Source organism: Aulostomus chinensis, chromosome 1 (genome assembly GCF_037954235.1).
Source record: "Aulostomus chinensis isolate RoL2024-O1b breed Wild chromosome 1, RoL_Achi_v1.0, whole genome shotgun sequence".
NCBI classification, from domain to species: domain Eukaryota; kingdom Metazoa; phylum Chordata; class Actinopteri; order Syngnathiformes; family Aulostomidae; genus Aulostomus; species Aulostomus chinensis.
The window spans coordinates 51594658-51607876 of record NC_141320.1 but is presented as its reverse complement, the minus strand read 5'-3'; the positions used below and the strand labels follow the sequence as shown (position 1 = coordinate 51607876).

Sequence of the window (13219 nt, the reverse complement as noted above, 5' to 3'; positions counted from 1 at the left end):
GACTGGATGACTTCAGTCACGTGACTGGATGACTTCAGTCACGTGACTGGATGACTTCAGTCACGTGACTGGATGACTTCAGTCACGTGACTGGATGACTTCAGTCACGTGACTGGATGACAGTGTAGATGCCAATGTAGAGGTTGGGGAAATCGTCTCTGAGAATCCAGCTTGAAGCCACAGCCTCCTTGTTTTCCAAAAACCCAAACAGCAACCATCAGTCTCCCTCCAATCCTGTACTTGGGTAAACAACAAAAACAGAGTAAAAGTCTCTGGCAACATATTTGTTTCCTGTAGGGTTTCTTCATGTATGTGTGGTGTACTTGCTTTCCCAGAGGACTGCCATCTTTGTTCTGTGGGCTGACATGTTTTAGTGTCAGCACAGGTCATCGCGCTGAGACTGAACTCTCATTCTCCTCCAAGTATTATTTCCACCTCACACTCCTGCAGATATTCAAGTGAACAGGGAACACAAATTTATGCACAACTTCTCCTGTGTATTCATCCACAGTCACTAAACAACAAGCAAACCAAACAAAAGAGGGTTTGCTAGCATGGCGATCAGCTGTAGTTCACCATCTTATCCAGGTCACATGACTCAGGAGTAGCGTGGCCATCTGGTTTGATCCTCACTTTCTCCAGTGGCCATGTCAAAGTGTCCTTGAGTAAGATACTGAACCCCTAAATACTTCTGATGAGTAGGTTGGCTCCTTGCATGGCAGCCTTCAGCATCAGTGTGTGAGTGTGTGTGAATGAGAGGACATTGTTCAGCTCCTTGAGTGCTGCTGAGGTAGAAAGGCTCTGTAAAAACTGAGTCCTTTTACCATTTCTTTCCTTCTTCTAGCAGCGCTGTCGTCACTTCCTGTGACCGTGGAGGGAAGGGGTCCCCCTTCAGAATAAGTTTGATATCATTGTTACTTCCTCTTCAACATGCCTTTAGCAGACCAACTCAGAGAACAGCACAGTGAGGTAGTGTGGCCGAGCGGTCTAAGGCGCTGGATTAAGGTTCCAGTCTCTGAGGAGGCGTGGGTTCAAATCCCACCACTGCCATCATGTCCCAGGTCACTGGAGAGGTGTGGCAGGTCTCTTACTGCCTCTCCTCTCTCTTCCACTGAGGTCTTCAAACCTGTGACCAGAAGAAGAACCCTCCTCTGAGTCCACAGACCTGAGCATCACTGCTCTGACTACCACGTTACCTCCTGGTTATCAGGGTGAAGTCATGGGGAGGTAGTCAGTTGTTCCTTTGTTTTTTGACAGAGGCTTCATTGTGAATTAAGTAATTTTAATTCTTTACTTGAAGTTTCACGCTGTTTCGATTGAAAAAGGCGAGTTCCTGGAGAAGATCTTCTAGGGTGTCCAGGTTAAAGCGGTGCCCCAGCTGGCACCAGGTGCTGACCCAGGTCCTGCATGGGAGATACTGTCAGTTCTGTTCTGCCCTGCTCACAACCACAGGCTGGTGTTGAGGCCTGCAGCAACCAGGGCCCCAGTCACCAAGAGTATCAAGGCTGGTCATTGTGGCAGTGGGAGGAGTCAAAATGAAGACAGACCAATGTGAGCAGGACGTTCCTGGAGAAGTCATCCATCCACTTTCTATTCTTATCCTTTAAGGGTCACGGGGGGGCGATCCCAGGTGACATTGTTCAAGAGGCAGGGTTCACCCTGGACAGGTCACCAGTCCATCAGGAGAAATGAGGTGGTCGGTATCATGCAACCTAAACTAAAACATTAGTCAGATCAAATTCAGATTAAAGCAAGAGTCTCCAGATCAAAGTCAGAATTCCTGATGATGTCATCAGGGCTTTAACAGTAGCTAGAATTCTGTCTTTGATCTCAGGAGGACATGAAAGAAACACAATTGAGGAAAGTAGAAGAGAGCATGGCAGCATGATGGTGCAGTGGTGAGCACTGTGGCCTCACAGCAAGAAGGTTCTGGGTTTGAGTCCAGGCTCGGGTGGGGAATCTTTCTGTGTAGAGCCTGCATGTTCTCCCCATGAATGCGTGGGTTCTCTCTGGTACTCCGGCTCCTTCCCACTGTCCAAAGACATGTAATTGGGGACGAGGCTGATTGGACACTCTAAATTGACCGTAGGTATGAATGGTTGTTCGTCTCTGTGTGCTGACCCTGTGATGGACTGGCGACCTGTCCAGGCTCCGGCCCGTAGATGCTGGGATAGGCTCCAGCCCCCCTCGACCATCAATGTAGGTCTTTTGTTAATTGCATGCCACATGAAATTATTATTGGTCAGTTTTCTAGCAACTGTCTCACAGCGTCAAGACAAGAACACTTCTACTTTTGATGATGACAGTTTGTTCAACACTAAACTTCATCTAGTACCATGTTGTCAAACACTGGAACCTCCACAGCACCTGAACAGGGACTTGAACCCTGGACCCTCACATTAAAAGTCTGATGCTCTACCGTCTGAGCTCCTCAGGTTCTTTCTACAGCATTGAGACAGGAACAGAAACACCTGTGAAGGTCAAACTGATGCTTTCTTGACTTGTTCAGTCCTCCATGTTGAAGTCCACCATGCTTTTGATTGGCTCTGATTCTCTGTGGCAAAATCCAACAAGAGGCTCCAAAAATGTCCTGAATGTCACAAGAATGCACAGGACAAGATGTTAGTTTCCTTCATGTCTGCAGTTCCTCCACTGGAAAGTAAAGTCAATGCTGCTCCTCTGCTGAAACCTGGGATCGGACCAGGGACCTTTAGATCTTCAGTCTAAGGCTCTCCCAACTGAGCTGGTTCAGTTCTGAGTGAGGGCCCTGCTTCTCTCATTTATAATCTCTCCCACTCTCACTGGACCTTAGAGAGGATTGGAGCTTCTGAAGTCCTGACACATTGAACAGTTCTCCAGGACCATTTTTGATGGATGTCTGGATCACACCAGCCTTTTTTGTTTGTCTTCTTGCACCACCGTGCCGCCCCTACTAGTCGTCTACATATCAGTGTTCTCAGTATTGCACGAACATTCACATCAGTATTGTGCTAATATTTTATTTCCTGGCTCTTCAATCCTCCTATTATGAAGTTGATTGCTTCAGCGACCAGGAGATGTTATCATTGGCAGCTAGTTTTTTACTATTATTGCTGCTGCTGTTGTTGGTTGCGTGTCTGTCTTTCATCCCCCTGTCCCTCTGTCTTTCTCTCTGCTTGTCTTTCACCCTCATCTTGTTCCCATCTTTTTGTCATTCTCTCCCTCCTTTCTCTCTGTCTTTTGTCTTTCCTTCTCTATATTTGTCTTCTGCTGTCTGTCCTGTCCTGCTCTCTTTCAACAACCAACCAGTCAAAGCAGACGTCCGGTTAAAAAATATGATAAAAGAACTCTTGGTTTGATTTGGCTTGAGACATGAAGAAGATAGGATTGTTTTCCTTTCATTTTAGAAGCTTTTCCAGATTCATGAAAAGATCATCAATCAGTGCAGTATTTCAGACAGACTTCTGGTCCGTGAGGACGAGGAATCCAGCACAGATCCACAGAACCCCAACTGCCATCTTTGATGGTTCCTTTACAGTCTGTAGGGTGGAGAGATCCTCCTGAGTCTGGCTTGGAATGTTTGTCTGTGGATGTGTTGGCCCTGTGATGGACTGGTGACCTGTCCAGGGTGAACACGGCCTGTCGCCCAAAAGCTGCTGGGATAGGCTCCACCCCCTCATGACCCTGAACAGGATAAGCAGAAGACAATGGACAGAAGTCCTGACACATTGAACAGTTCTCCAGGACCATTTTTGATGAAGGTCTGGATCTCACCAGCCTTTTTTGTTTGTCTTCTTCCAGTTGCCTCAACATTGTGTGAGCCAATAATTCCACATCTGTACCAGACACACCTCTGGTTGGTGGGTTGATGGATCTTTCTGTTCTAACAGTGTCTTTTATCTTGCTTTTATCTTTTCTATCTTTTCTTTGTATCTGCATTCTGTGGTGCACGGTGGCTCTGGAAGAGCGCTCTAACTATTGTCACTGTACCCCCCCCCCCCACAACGAAAATAAAAGATTCTGATTCCGATTCTGACACACACACACACACACACACACACACACACACACACACACACACACACGTGTATCAACATGATGTTCCGAATGTTTCACTGTCTGTGGTTGTCCAGCTCTCCTTGCCTCTTCACTGTCATTGTCAGAACTCTGAGCAGTCTTCCTCTCCAGGTGATGTCTCTGAGTGATGATGATTGCTGTCTGTTCAACCAGCTTCATTTGTTGATATCTGAGAAGGACTGAAGACAGCAAAGTGTGCTGATTGGCCAACAACCCCTCACAGGTCAAAGGTCACTGCTCTGAGGCGGACCAGTTTACTGTAACAGTGGTGGCACCATCCACTGCTGGCGCTCTCTTCAGTGCTTCTTGTTTCTGCCCTTTGTGTGTGAGCTCCTAGAGCAGCTGGTCCGCCCCCCCCCCCTTTTCTTTTCTATTCCTCTAATTTATTTTTTGATTTTCTATTTTTGTAATTCATCATCGATCTCGGCTCACGGTCGCTACACTCTTGACCTCCTGTGAGCCTTGAAGAGAGAGAAGCCACCTTTGTGTTGGAGAAGAGCAGCTTAGTCCAGGCAGCCAGCAGCCTGAGACCAGAGGGTAGCCAATCAACGCGCTTCCCTTCTTCATCGAGCGAATCTCAGCGGGAGCCACGGTCGACGAGGTGGAGGCTTTGGAGGCCGTCCTCCCACCAGTTCGTTGGAGAGGCGTCGTACATCGATGGGAGAATCCAGCTGAGAACGTAAGCCGGTTACGTTGGTTTTCACCGATTCAGGCCTGGACTCCTGTCTCGCTGCCAAACTCCGCCTGACTCCGTAGAGCTGGTCAGCCTCCACTCAGTCCTCTTCATTTGGTTGGAGGTCACCATCGTTCATCCTACACACCTTTCCACCTGCCTCTTAGCCGTCTACTTGAAGCTCAGATAAATCCAGGCTAATTCATACCTGCTACTCAATATGGGCCTTAATTACTCTGCTGGAATTATCACTCTGTCTTAAGGGTTTTCTTAATTGTATTAAATCCTCTTTAATTTCCAAGAAGTCTTCCAACTCATTCATTCATGCAAGCCACTGATCCACAAGACCTCATTGATGAGCTTCAACCTGAGACTGATTGTTTCTCGTTGGACGAGACACCCATTCAATGAGACTCATTGTCAGTCCATTGAAATCTACTGGTGTTCCTGGTGAGTTGATTTAACAACATGAGCTGACAGAATCTACGTTCAGGTAGGAACCACCACATCCAGGGGTCTGGACCTTTGAGCAGGCAGAGCCATCAAAGTAGCAGACTAAGCTAGCAGACATTAGCATTGAGAAGAAACTGATACCTGAGCCTACTTTTGGGTCTGGTTAAGTGATGACACAATAATATGACATCATTGTCAGACTGACGCCTGCTCAACACTGACCAAACGCCGCCCTATTGCATTGTGGGAAATTTCTGCTTGGCTCGCGTCCATCAAAACACACAAAGAAATTTCTCCAGAATCAGGATTGACAGTGGATACAATTGATTCCACACTCGTTTCGGGTGCAGGTGTGGAATTTCAGACACAGTCTGTGTTTGTGTTGTTCATTCAGTGATTTTTCTTACAATTCCCAATCAAAGCCCCACATTGCTAATGAACTCAAAATGATGCTAACAGTAATGTAGTGATAGTTGCTAATAAACTAAGTGATGCTGACAGTCATGTGGTTAGAGTTTCGATTAACCTCAAAGTGATGCTGACAGTAATGTAGTAAGAGTTGCTTCGAACCTCAAAGTAATGCGACAGTGATTTCAGAAGAATTGCTAATGATCTCAAAATGATGCGACAGTGATGTCGTAAGAATTGCTAATAAACTCAAAACGATGCAAACAGTAATGTAGTGATAGTTGCTAATAAACTCAATGATGCTGACAGTCATGTAGTAAGAGTTGCTAAAACCACAAAATAATGCGACTGTGATGTCGGAAGAATTGCTCATGATCTCAAAATGATGCGACGGTAATCTAGTAAGAGCTGCTAATAAATTCAAAATGATGCAAACAGTAATGTAGTGAAAGTTTCGAATAACCTAAAAATGATGCGGACAGTAATGTATTAAGAGTTGCTAATAACCTCAAAATAATGCGACAGTGATTTCAGAAGAATTTCTAATGAACTCAAAATGATGCTAACAGTAACGTAGTGATAGTTGCTAATAAACTCAGTGATACTTACAATAATGTAGTAAGAGTTTCAAACTCCCTCAAAATGATGCTGACAGTCATGTAGTAAGAGTTGCTACAAAACTCAAAATAATGCGACAGCGATGTCGGAAGAATTGCTAATAAACTCAAAATGATGCTGACGGAAATCTAGTTAGAGCTGCTAATGATCTCAAAATGATGCTACAGTGATGTTGTAAGAATTGCTAATGATATCAAAATGATGTGACGGTCATGTAGTAAGAATTGCTAATGAACTCAAAATAATGCCAACAGTAATGTAGCGATAGTTGCTAATAAACTCAGTGATGCTTACAGTAATGTTGTAAGTGTTTCGAACTACCTCAAAGTGATGCTGACAGTCATGTAGTAAGAGTTGCTACGAACCTCAAAATAATGCGACAGTGATGTCGGAAGAACTGCTAAGGAACTCAAAATGATGCTAACTGTAATGTAGTGAAAGTTTCGAATAACCTCAAAGTGATGCTGACAGTCATGCAATAAGAGTTGCTACGGAACCTCAAAATAATGCGACAGTGATGTCAGAAGAATTGCTAATGATCTCAAAATGATGCGACAGTGATGTAGTGAAAGTTTCGAATAACCTCAAAGTGATGCTGACAGTCACCTGGTTAGAGTTGCGAGTAACCTAAAAATGATGCTGAGAGTAATGTAGTAAGAGTTGCTAATAACCTCAAAATAATGCTACAGTGATGTCGGAAGAATTGTTAATGAACTCAAAGTGATCCTGACAGTCATGTAGTGATAGTTGCTAATAAACTCAGTGATGCTTACAGTAATGTTGTAAGTGTTTTGAACAACCTCAAAGTGAATCTGACAGTCATGTAGTAAGAGTTGCTACTAACCTCAAAATAATACTACGGTGATGTCGTAAGAATTGCTAATGATATCAACATGATGTGACAGTGATGTAGTAAGAATTGCTAATGATCTCAAAATGATGCTACAGTGATGCCGGAAGAATTGCTAATGAATTCAAAAATGATGCTGACAGTAATGTAGTGATAGTTGCTAATAAACTCAAAGTGATGCTGACAGTAATTTATGAAGAGTTGCAAAAAACCTTAAAATAATGACACAGTAATGTAGTAAGAGTTGCTATGAAACTAAAAATAATGCGACAGTGATGTAAGAAGAATTGCTAATGATCTCAAAATGATGCGACAGTGATGTCGTCAGAATTGAGAGTCGGGGTTTTCCAAGTTGATCTCCTCCCACGCATGAATTCTCTGGTATCATTCCACTTACTGCGAAGACGAGCCGTGGATGTATTGTCCTGAGCCCAGGGCTTGTCAGATACCATGACCCTCAACTAAATGTGGCAGAAACCCTGCCCTCTTCATTTAGGGCTGGAAGGTGTGAGAGATACTGGGAGCTCATCGAGGCTACGTCCTCCGCGGTCTCCTCAGGCTGACCAGCACAAGAGGAGACCGCCAACTGGCCGGGACAGGCGGTCACCGTTGTTGTTGTTGCCGCTGTGGTCGGCCTTTCTTTCTTTCTTTCCTTTTTTCACACGATCACAGGGGAGAGCGCGGACGCAGTCCCCCACTGTCAGAAATTATGCAGTTGAGATTCCCACATTTGGGGAATTCACCAGGGTCAGCACAGCCCCAGTGCAATGGCTGAGCCTCACCCGGGGAGAACCACCTTGCTGATCATGGTATCTCCCCTGCCAGGTAAGTATGACTCGCTGAGCTTAGGAACAGACATGAGCTCCAGGGACACAGTCTTCTGACTGACAGGCAGGGAGGCCGACACAGCGCATGATCTTTCCTAACTTGTGCCAATCTGCAGCGTGCGCAGCCCCCTTTGTTTCTCACAACGATGCCGGATGTCGGATATCCCAAGCCCGGGAAGCTCGACCGATGCCGTTTTCAAGGCTCACCTTCTCGCTGGGGGCACCAGCGTGGCCTCTAACCGCACGCATCGTGCCCCGCAGTAAAAAAAACAATCTCCGTCCGCTTTCACCCTTGGATGGAGCGTCGCGACCATGAGAGCTGTCAACGCAAGCGGCCCAATTCCGAAAGACTGAAGGCAGCAAGCTGGGGTTTCACATTTCAACATCAAGTTCACAACCCATCTCTGGGCAAAACAGGCACATTGAAGGTTCAGGTCTTTCAGAGTGCATTCCAAAGCCTTTTGGGAAAGGCTCCGAGAGCAGTGCCGTCAGCGGACCTCCATCCTTATCTGGAGTGCAAACGGAGCCACAACTTGACGCCCAGCGGCAGCGCGGGCGGAAATCCAGCCCCGGCCTCATGTGCAGCACTCGAGAGTTGGCCTGAAGAGCACGGGATTTGCTCCTGACAAAAGGGGAGGGGCCCACACCGTTCCTGGAAGGCCATTGCGGCCGCAGGCTGAGGAAAAGCTGCAGTGCAGGAGGAGAACCCTGGTCCGGCTTTGGGTGGAGCAGGTGAGCGAGTGCCTGGCGGAGGCTTGTTTTATTTCCGACGAGAAATGCGGGGCATTGCACCACTCCTGGAAACACTGCAATACCAGGTTGATGCGTGGAAAGGACGGAGCAAGCTCCCGTTCCGTCTCCCTGTTCCAAAGAGCAATTTAATATATGGTTCCCGGATAGGGAACGTACCAGATATTAAACTGATAAGAACAGATACTACACTTGATCTTAGCCAAAAGGCCGAGAAGCGATGCCTGTCAGCCACCCGACGTGAGAGCCAGCACCCCCGGTACAGCCAATCCCGGCCGCGGCTGTGGGCAGGAACTGCAACATTTTGGGTGGCGACACAAAATGCAGTGCCATAAACACTACATCTGGCACACTGGTTGTCCCCACTGCTATCCAAAGCAAAGGCAATCGGTGCCTTCACCCTGCTGTGCTAGTGGGGCGACTCAAAGTAAAACAAAGCGGTGTTCAAAGCCACAAGCCAGCGACTCATCCTGGAGTCGGGGTTTTCCAAGTTGATCTCCTCCCACGCATGAATTCTCTGGTATCATTCCACTTACTGCGAAGACGAGCCGTGGATGTATTGTCCTGAGCCCAGGGCTTGTCAGATACCATGACCCTCAACTAAATGTGGCAGAAACCCTGCCCTCTTCATTTAGGGCTGGAAGGTGTGAGAGATACTGGGAGCTCATCGAGGCTACGTCCTCCGCGGTCTCCTCAGGCTGGCCAGCACAAGAGGAGACCGCCAACTGGCCGGGACAGGCGGTCACCGTTGTTGCCGCCGTCGTCGGCCTTTCTTTCTTTCTTTCCTTTTTTCACACGATCACAGGGGAGAGCGCGGACGCAGTCCCCCACTGTCAGAAATTATGCAGTTGAGACTCCCACATTTGGGGAATTCACCAGGGTATCCAAAGCCTGGGAAGCTCGGCCGATGCCGTTTTCAAGGCTCACCTTGTCGCTCGGTGAACCAGCGTGGCCTCGAGCCGCATTAGAATTGCTAATGAACTCAAAATGATGCTAAAAGTAATGTTGTGAAAGTTTCGAATAACCTCAAAGTAATGCTGACAGTCATGTAGTAAGAGTTTCTATGAACTTCAAAATAATGCGACAATGATGTCGGAAGAATTGCTAATAATCTCAAAATAATGCGACAGTGATGTCGGAAGAATTGCTAATGAACTCAAAATGATGCTGACGGTAATTTTGGAAAAGTTGAAACTAACCTCAAATTGATAATACAGTGATGTCGTAAGAATTGCTAATAAACTCAAAATGATGCTAACAGTAATGTAGTGATAGTTGCTAATAAACTCAGTGATGCTTACAGTAATGTAGTAAGTGTTTCGAACAACCTCAAAGTGATGCTGACAGTCATGTAGTAAGAGTTGCGACTAACCTCAAAATAATGCAACAGTAATGTAGTAAGAATTGCTAATGAACTCAAAATGATGCTGACAGTAATCTAGTGAGAGCTGCTAATAACCTCAAAATGATTCTGACAGTAATGTAGTGAAAGCTGCTAATAACGTCAAAATAATGCAACACTAAAGTAGAAAGAGTTGCTACGAACCTCAAAATAATGCGATAGTGATGTCGGAAGAATTGCTAATGATCTCAAAATGATGCGACAGTGATGTAGTAAGAATTGCTAATGAACTCAAAATGATGCTAACAGTAATGGAGTGAAAGTTTTGAATAACCTAAAAGTGATGCTGAAAGTAATGTAGTAAAAGTTGCTACGAACCTCAAAATATTGCGACAGTGATGTCGGAACAATTGCTAATGAACTCAAAATGATGCTAACAGTAATGTAGTGATAGTTGCTAATTAACTCAGTGATGCTTACAGTAATGTAGTAAGTGTTTCGAACAACCTCAAAGTGATGCTGACAGTCAGTTAGAAAGAGTTGCTTAAAATAATGCAACAGTAATGTCGTAAGAGGTGCTAACAACCTCAAAATAATGCGACAGTGATGTCAGAAGAATTGGTAATAACCTCAAAATGATGCTGAAAGTGATGTCGGAAGAATTGCTAATGAACTTAAAATGATGCTAACTGTAATGTAGTGATAGTTGCTAATCAACTCAGTGATGCTTACAGCAATGTAGTAAGTGTTTCGAATAACCTCAAAGTGATGCTGACAGTCATGTAGTAAGAGTTGCTATGAAACTCAAAATAATGCTACTGTGATGTCGTAAGAATTGCTAATAAACTCAAAATGATGCTACAGTAATGTAGTGAGAGTTGCTACTAACCTCAAAATGATGCTACAGTAATGTAGTGAGAGTTGCTACGAACCTCAAAATGATGCTACAGTGATGTGGTGAGAGTTGCGAAAAACCTCAAAATGATGCTACAGTAATGTAGTGAGAGTTGCTAAAAACCTCAAAATGATGCTACAGTGATGTAGTGAGAGTTGCTACGAACCTCAAAATCATGCTCCAGTGATGCAGTAAGAGTTGCTTGAAACCTTAAAATGATGCTGACAGTCATTTAGTGAGTGTTGCTACTATCCTCCAAATGATGCTACAGTGATGTAGTGAGAGTTGCTACTGTCCTCCAAATGATGCTACAGTGATGTAGTGAGAGTTGCTACTATCCTCAAAATGATGCTACAGTTATGTAGTGAGAGTTGCTTAAAATCTATAAATGATGCTACAGTGATGTGGTGAGAGTTGCTAAAAATCTCAAAATGATGCTTCAGTGATGTAGTGAGAGTTGCTACTTATCTCAAAATAATGCTACAGTGATGTAGTGAGAGTTGCTAAAACCCTAAAAATGATACTGACAGTAGTGTAGTGACAGTTTCTGCTTAACTCAAAATAAAGCTACAGTAATGTAGTGAGAGTTGCTACAAACCTCAAAATGATGCCAAAGTGATTGAATGAGACTTGCTATTAACCTAAGAAATGATGCCACAGTGATGTGGTGAGAGTTGCAACTAATCTCAAAATGATGCCAAAGTGATGTCATGAGAGCTGCTACGAACCTCAAAATGATGCTAAAGTGATGTGGTGAGAGTTGCTACCAACCTCAAAATGATGCTGATAGTGATGTAGTGAGAGTTGCTAAAAATCTCAAAATGATGCTATCAGTAATGTTGTGACAGTTGCTAAAAACCTCAAACTGATGCTACAGTGATGTAGTGAGAGTTGCTACTAATCTCAAAATGATGCTGACAGTGATGTAATGAGAGTTGCTACTAACCTAAGAAATGATGCTCCAGTGATATGGTGAGAGTTGCTAAAAACCTCAAAATGATGATTACAGTAATGTATTGAGAGTTGCAACTCACCTAAAAATGATGCTACAGTGATGTAGTGAGAGTTGCTAATCAACTCAGTGATGCTTACAGCAATGTAGTAAGTGTTTCGAATAACCTCAAAGTGATGCTGACAGTCATGTAGTAAGAGTTGCTACGAAACTCAAAATAATGCTACTGTGATGTCGTAAGAATTGCTAATAAACTCAAAATGATACTAACAGTAATGTAGTGAAAGTTTCGAATAACCTCAAAGTGATGCTGACAGTCATGTGGTTAGAGCTGCGAGTAACCTAAAAATGATGATGACAGTGATGTCGTAAGAATTGCTATTGAACTCAAAACGATGCTAACAGTCACGTGGTGATAGATGCTAATAAACTCAGTGATGCTGACAGTAATGTAGTAATAGTTGCTAATAACCTCAAAATGATGCGACAGTGATGTCGTAAGAATTGCTAATGAACTCAAAATGATGCGACAGTGATGTTGTAAGAATTGCTAATGAACTCAAAATGATGCGACAGTGATGTCAGAAGAATTGCAAATGAACTCAAAATGATGCTGACGGTAATCTAGTAAGAGTTGCTAAAAAACTCAAAATAATGCAAAAGTGATGTCGTAAGAATTGCTCATAAACTCAAAATAATACTGACATTATTGTAGTAATAGTTGCTACGAACCTCAAAATGATGCTACAGTGAGGTCATAAAGATTGCTAATAAACTCAAAATGATGCTACAGTGATGTAGGAAGAATTGTTAATGAATTAAAGAATGATGCTGATGGTAATGTTGTGAGAGTTGCGAAAAACCTCAATATGATGATTACAATAATGTCGTAAGAATTCCTAATGAACTCAAAATGATGCTACCGTGATGTTCTAAGGATTGCTAACAAACTCAAAGTGATGCTGACAGTAATGTAGTGAAAGTTTCGAATAACCTCAAAGTGATGCTGACAGTCTTGTAGTAATATTTGCTACAAACTCCAAAACGATGCTACAGTGATGTAATTAAAGTTACTAATGATCTCAAAATGATGCTGAGAGTGATGTCGTAAGATCTGCGAATAACCTCAAAAAATGCTACAGTGATGTAGGAAGAGTTGCTAACGACCTCAAAAACAATGCTACAGGGATGTAGGAAGAGTTGCTAATAACCTCAAAATAATGCGACAGAGATGTCGTAAGAATTGCTAATGAAATCAAAATAATGCTAACAGTAATGCAGTGAAAGATTCGAATAACCTCAATGATAATAATGAACTCAAAATGATGCTGACAGTGATGTAATGAGAGTATCTACTAATTTCAAAAAGATGCGAAAGTGATGTCATGAGAGTTG

General features: G+C 43.9%; 3 non-coding genes across 3 annotated transcripts; 1 reads left to right on the top strand and 2 right to left on the bottom strand.

Moving 5' to 3' along the window:
- The first annotated feature begins 968 nt into the window (after positions 1 to 968).
- Positions 969 to 1050, top strand: trnal-aag (transfer RNA leucine (anticodon AAG)). The gene has a single exon. It is a non-coding gene; the product is annotated as a tRNA-Leu (tRNA).
- A 6677-nt stretch (positions 1051 to 7727) lies between these two features.
- Positions 7728 to 7891, bottom strand: LOC147272151 (U1 spliceosomal RNA). Its single transcript, XR_015116674.1, has one exon. It is a non-coding gene; the product is annotated as a U1 spliceosomal RNA (small nuclear RNA).
- Positions 7892 to 8666: 775 nt separating this feature from the next.
- LOC147272150 (U2 spliceosomal RNA) lies at positions 8667 to 8857 on the bottom strand. The gene has a single exon (XR_015117410.1). It is a non-coding gene; the product is annotated as a U2 spliceosomal RNA (small nuclear RNA).
- Between the last annotated feature and the right edge of the window lie 4362 nt (positions 8858 to 13219).